Source organism: Hipposideros armiger, unplaced genomic scaffold (genome assembly GCF_001890085.2).
Source record: "Hipposideros armiger isolate ML-2016 unplaced genomic scaffold, ASM189008v1 scaffold_144, whole genome shotgun sequence".
Taxonomy (NCBI): domain Eukaryota; kingdom Metazoa; phylum Chordata; class Mammalia; order Chiroptera; family Hipposideridae; genus Hipposideros; species Hipposideros armiger.
In genome coordinates, this window is record NW_017731494.1 from 3039223 (window position 1) to 3046313 (window position 7091).

A 7091-nucleotide genomic window follows, 5' to 3' on the forward strand; every position below is an offset into this window, starting at 1 on the left:
AAGTTATTAAAATAAAAATATCTGAGCAATAGCAGTTTGAGTCCCGGCCTGAACTGAGCTGCTGCTGAGCTGCCAACAGATAGCAGGATGGCTCAGCTAAAAAAAACTAATAATAAAATAAAAATAAAAGCACATTTCTTTTTTGAAATTTTTATTAAATTTATTGGGGTGACATTGGTTAGTAAAATTATATAGGTTTCAAGTGTACATTTCTATGATACATTATCTATTGTGTGTTCTCCACCCAGAGTTAGGTCTCCTTCTATCACCATATATGTGACCCCCTTTATCTTCTTCTACCATCCCCTTTCCCCACTTCCCCTCCAGTAACCACTAAACTGTTGTCTGTGTGTATGACTTTTTGTTTGTTTGCTTGTCTTGTTCATTTGTTGCTTTCAGTTTTATATCCCACATATGAGTGAAATCATATGGTTCTAAAAGCACAGTTCTTAAACAGGTGCTAAAGAAGAAGGAGCACCAAAAATATGGACTATATATACTAAACTTTTAGGCACTACCTTCCCTTCATATTTGCTTTACCAACAGATGTTACTGCAGGAAGCTTTTGTGCAATGCAGAGAAAAGATAAAGACATCATTCTAAAATTAAGGTTTGCAATGATAGTCGATTGATAACTGAAAGGCGTGTATATCTTCATATAATTAAAAATATAAATCTATGTATATTATGTCACTGGAGTCAGGCTTTGAATGGTACTTGATGTGCAGGGTCTTCACCTTTAAAATGATTTAAAAATTGTTTTACACAGGCAGATATTTCATTACTGTGCTGTTTCATAGGCTGTCTATGCATAACAAAGCTTATTTGTAAATAGATGTTTATTTATAATAAACAGCTGATTGGTTGTGAGAGCCAACTATCCATACTTCTCCTAAGCCCCAGTGTAAAATAGACACATTCTAAATATGGAATGTCTAACATATAGATATTGGACTTTGAAAAATGACAATCTTAAAAATTTCCCATGTTTCATCATATTGCATAGTTGAAATTCATCTATTTCTCATAAAGTGTTCTGTTCATTCAAGCAGACTTTTTGCTCCAATCTCCTTCTATCACTCTGTATAGTAGATTCACAAGTTTGTTGTGCACACATGTTAAATATTTAAGTAGTTCATAGTTTTAACTCTTACTCCTAAAGCAGCATCTTTATTGTATATGAAAATAGTTCAGGGATACTGCTGGTGAAACGATCCACAAGTGCCCCTTTCCTCCGTTGCTTTGTACAGGGGGAATGCTTTTTGTGTGCCCGTTATGAGGACCATTGCCTCCAAAAAAATTGGTCTATTCCTCCAGCTTCTTTTATTTTATTTTCAAGTGCATCCCATTGTGTTTATAAATCTGCAGCATTGCCATCAAAGATATGAACCTTTTTAAGATCTGTATCAATATGCTTAAAAAAGTTATTCTACACTTAAGGATGGTAGCTGTCAGGACAATTGCAAGAAAATTCTACATATTCATCCATGTTAAATGTCTTCACATATTTAGAAGTAAGGTCTCCATTCTTGTAATGTTCTATTAGATTTTTTTATCAGACACTCTTGGCGTATGTTGGGGTACCCAGTGGACCCACCAAGTCTTCTGATGCTGGAGCAGCAGGAACCCCCAATAGCATGTTCAAAGAGAAAAATCACCTGTTTTATCTTGCATTATTACACACTCAGCTATGATATTTCCATTCTTCTCCCTTGGACCGAGAGTTGTGAATGGCCAACTGCGCAGTGCAAGCTTCTGAACTTGCAGTTACTTTGAGAGTAATTTGGATGACACTACAGTTTTAGATGTAACGACCTAAACTTTGCTCCATACAAAGAAATTGTTGCCACTTTCTAAAATTAAACAATTTCGCTCTTCTTAATCATCATGATTTCCTAGCTCTTTTGTGCTTGTGTAGACATATATTAGCATAATAGCCAAGGATGATGAATCATTTTAAAATGAACCAGATTTGGAGAGGCAGTCTGCCTATCATTTATTAATAAGAGAGTGCAGCAAAATAATGATACTCACTTTGTCTTTTCCTTTCACGGTGTCACTGAAGTCTGAAAGTATCAGCTCACAGCCAGCTGCGAAGGGCTACTGTGCTTTGGGACATAAGGGTTTGGCACAAACAGTCTGACGTCACAGTGTGGTATGAGTTGCTTCCATCTTATTTTTATTTCCCATATATATTATGAAACTCTTCCTTTAAAAAAAAATTAAAGAAATATATTTTTTTAAAGTCTCTCTTTATCTGTATAAAATGTTTTGAGTCAAGGGCCTAACCGCCACACAGAATAGGTGACCTAAAATGCTAGTTCAGTTTCAAGCACTTGAATCTGGGGCAAAAGGGGACCTCCTTTTCTCTCTGTTGGCACCCCTGCCAACCTTGCTAAAACACTATATTGAATTTCCTCAAAGCAAGGGGAGACAAAAGCCTTTTATATCGCCATGTAGTTTTAAACCAATGGCTTCTTTTGCATAGTTCTATTTACTGCGTAATTAAGAAGAAAACAAGACTATTTGTGCTTGGAGGAAAATTTTTTTAAAATTGATGCTACAAACCTTGTAAAATACAACACATGAAAAAATTTAGTTTTCTTTTTCATGAAGAAACAATTTTAAAAAGGATTAAAGCTTCATATAGACACTCTAATAATTTTAGAACTAACATCCTATATGAAATCTATGTATTGGGTTTCAATGAAGTGAAAAATATTCTTCAGAGATGAAAGTATGCCACACTTTATATTTTATTCATGCTCTTTACAAAGGATGTGACATCTTCGAAGATAAAACAGATAGAAAATGAAAGCGTATGTTTAAAAAAAATGACCTTAGGCAACTCCAACAGTGACATATGCTAAAATTTGGCTTGCTCTGCATTTGCTAAAGGGCTTAGGCAAATTTCAGCTCTCACAACATTTATATATCCCACACATGTAGAAAAAATATTCAAAGACCAAAAAAAGGTCAATTATAGTAAGAAAAATGAAAGGCTCTGCCTTAATTTCCTTATTTGCAAAAATCTCCTCAAAGCTAGAAGATAGGGAAAATATTTCATTTAGGATATTTACTGTATGAAACACATACACAGCAGGTTATTAAAAATTGTAACTCAAGGTATAGAACTTTTGAGCTTTGGCTGGTAACAACAATTGCAGAATACCTACTGCAAGGAAACTGAGGTAGGGCTTGTCAAACCTTTTAATAGGTTAAAAAATCAGCTTGAAAAATATTTAGCAACCGTACCCATACTTACTAAGGACATCTCTCATAGCGGGAAGCCTGAATGGCTTACAGACCATATCATTATTCCTATGGATCATACTTTCAAACTGTCACTGTATTTTACAGTTTAGTTCTTTCTGTTTAGGTAAGATCTGAAGAGATCTGTACTAATTTCAATCTCTATTTTATTTTTTTAAGACATAAATGACCAGGCTGTCAGTCATTTTAAACATCAGGTGAGTTTTTAATTCTATAGTTTTAATTGTGTTTAATGTGTAGTGTTTCCTATCGAGAAGCTTATGGGAGCCGGTAATTAACAGGTTTACAAAAAATTATGTTGAATGTAGTAATTTTCCAAAGTTCTCTTTTGGGATGCTCATTAAACTGGTAGATTGCTGGGGAGTGTCACCTTCAAATTCAGTTTATTCAACTAATTCTGGGAGGCAGGTAGCACCTTTCTCTAAAAAGGTTGCATAGAACCTTGCTCTAAGGTTGCCATGCAACCCATCATTATCATGTGTGACAATTTATAAAACATTTCTACATTTTTAATTCTATTTGATTCCCCTAACAACATAAAAGTAGTGAAAGCAAACACTGCTGTCCCATTTTATAAGGTTCCAGAAGTAAAGGAACATATCCAAGTACACAAAGCTATTAAGTGATGGAGGCAAGCTTTGAACTCCAAATTTGGGTGATTCTAAATCTCAAGCTCTTTCTAGATCCATTTTTTTTAAGTTAAGGTATAATTGACATATAACATTATATTAGTTTCAGGTGTACAACATGATTCAACATTTGTATACATTGCAAAATGATCACCACAGGCCGGCTGAGTGGCTCAGTTGGTTAAGAGCTCGCTCAAGAGTTTCAGCTCTGAGCAACAGGTCCCCAGTTTGATTCACGGCCGGAGCTGAGCTGCCAACAGGTGGCAGGATGGCTCAGCTAAAAAAAAAAAAAAAAATCACCACAATAAAAAACTAGATCCTTTTGTAAGCAAACTCTCACTGCCACCAGCACTCTCCATCTCTCAGCAAACCCTNCCAGCGATGGCATAGGCTGCAGCCCCTGTGGCAGTGGGTTGCCATGGGCCACTGTGTGTAGCCAGCAGCCAGTGTGAGCGGCCAGCAGCCGCAGTGAGCAGCCATCCAGAAGCCAGCGACTGATCTGCCTCGCCTGGGAAGAGCGCAATGATGGTGCCAACTTGGGCCAGTGAAGCAACATCCTCCACAACTAGACTGAAGAACAAGACAACATCAACTTGTCTGTTCCCCTTCCCCCAATTCCCCAGCACTGTTCCCATCCCCCCAATTCCCCAATAAAAATCTTTAAAAAACAAACAAACAAAAACATATGTATATGGATTCTACATGTGTGTATGTATTCTTTTTTCTTAAAATACATCACAAACATTTTTGTATACTATTAGATCTTATTTAACAATATTTTTAGCGGCTGCATAGTATTCCATCATCCTATACTTATACCATATTCTGTTTATAGCCCTATTGTTGGGTATCTAAGTGTTCTTCAGCTTTTTGCTATTTTAAGTAATGTGGTGATAAATCTCCTTTTTGACTGACTGTTTTCATAAGCAAGCTCTTGAAAGCAAAATTGGTGAGTCAAAGTCATGACTAGTTTCTAGTTTTAAAGCTTTGACACCCACTGCCAAATTGCCTTCGAGCAAGGTTATACCAATTTACATTCCCACAATGGTGTATTAGAGAGCAAATATCAGAGTATCCTCAGATGTTTATCAAGGTTTGCTCTTGGTCATGCTATGAAATTCTTTTTATGCTGCCTCTTTAAGAGACTCAGAGTCAAGATCTATATAACTGTTTGTTTCTCTTTGGAGCAGGACTTGTCTTCCTTAGAGACAGGACAATGTGATGAACCTGGACATGAGATGGTCCTGTTGTTTTTAGGTTACCCGTATGAGCTAGGGAGAGCTACTTCAACTGCAGCCCTCACTTATAAAATAATGTAGTTTAAAAAAAGACCATTCATTATGTGTCAGCCCCTACATATACACTAGGTGCCAAAAATATGTATACACATTTTAAGAAAGGAAAAAACTGTATTAAAATTATAACATTCAATATATAACAATAACAAAAGATGAATACATGTTATGTGTATACATTTTTTTGGCACCTGCGGTATTTTCTCTGATAGTTTGAACAATTCAACAATGCAGATTGTTTTTTTTTCCTCCATATAACGTTCTGCCTATGGAAACCTGGGCATTTTTATCTTAAGGCATTGAATGCCTGCTTTTAGGAGCACCTCTAAGAAATATTGAATCAAATATGCAAAAATTTGCAAGTTTCTGCAATAACCTTGGCCCTTGATATCTATTCTTTGCTAGATTAAAAATTAGGTAAGTCTGAATTATGTTAACATTACATTGTGAAATACTAACTGGAGAGAAATCTTTAAACATACGATTCATAAAGAATAAATGTTTAATGAATATTTAAATGATATATAAATTTTTATAATTATAAAAGCAAAGTTAAAGAAATACAAGTCATTCTAAAATTAAATATGCATAATAAAAGCCAAAGCCAAGCATCTAAGTGTATATAGAATTTGGTTCTCCCTCTTAGTTTTTTGGTGTTTTTTTTTTAAGATTTTATAGGGGAACAGCACTGGGGAATCTGGGAAAGGGGAACAGACAAGTTGCTGTCCTTTAGTTCTTCCATCTAGTTGTGGAGGATGTTGCTTCACTGGCCCATGTTGGTATTATCATTGCACTCTTCCCAGGTGAGGCAGATCGGTCACCGGCCTCTGGACTGCTGCTGATGGCGGCTCTTGGCAGCTCACACCGGCAGCCGGCCACACGGTAGCTTATGGCAGCCCACTGCAGCAGGGGCTGCAGACTATGCTGTTGCCAGCAACTCATGGCAGCCCAGCTCCAGGTTGAGCTGTTGTTCAGCATCTTAGCTGTGGAGGGCAGTGTCACTGGCCCTCATATGTGGGTTCTGAACCGGGGCCCTCTGGCATCCCAAGCCAGCTCTTAACCAACGCGCCACTTGGCCGGCCCTCTCCCTCTTAGTTTGTGTGAAGTACTCATAGCTCAGTCACTGTATAATAGCTTAGAATAGAACCAGGTCTTCGGACCCCAAGGCTTGGTCTGATTTTTGTTGTATGGACTGCCTCAAACACAAAAGATTCCTCAACTCTCACTCTTTGTCCATTTTCCCAGCATCCTCTAAAAACAATCATTCAATTATAATTGCACTCTGTGTTCCCAATTGGGCCAAGGCGGAACTCAGGCTCTTCTGGGTGCTGAAATGATTGGGGGCATCATAGAAAAGCTTGAAACCCCACAGAAGTGTTGTAGCAACCAATCCCTGGCTCTAATCTCCACTCACACCCACACTGGCTGGGTTATTTCTTCAGAAAGAAACCTAGAGCAAGAGACAGATGTACTTAATAATAAACCCTTTGGCTTTCTCTGCCCAGTATGCACATGGTGCCCTCTAGTGGCAGAGTGGAGCATTTCCAGAAAGGAGATAGAGGCTGCTGATGGCTTTGGGTATTTGATTAAATCTCTCCCATAGCACATACTAAGATATTTCAGCTAGCAATTTGTTTGTTTATTACAAGTTTTATTGGCGTTAAAGGTAGAAAATTTACTTATACTTTTCAATTTAAGGTGCAAGCTGTGATGGCAATCCAAAATAGTTTATAGTAATTATTTTTATATATACCTTATTATCCTTTTAGACATGTTTCTATTTATAAAAACGTAAGATAGGGCCAGCTGAGTGGCGCATTGGTTAAGAGCTGGCTTGGGACACCAGAGGGCCCCAGTTCGGATCCCACATATGAGGGCCAGTGACACTGCCCTC

General features: G+C 37.3%; 1 pseudogene; it reads right to left on the bottom strand.

Moving 5' to 3' along the window:
• Positions 1-354: 354 nt before the first annotated feature.
• On the bottom strand, positions 355-1543 carry LOC109387000 (glucosamine-6-phosphate isomerase 2 pseudogene; annotated as a pseudogene).
• Between the last annotated feature and the right edge of the window lie 5548 nt (positions 1544-7091).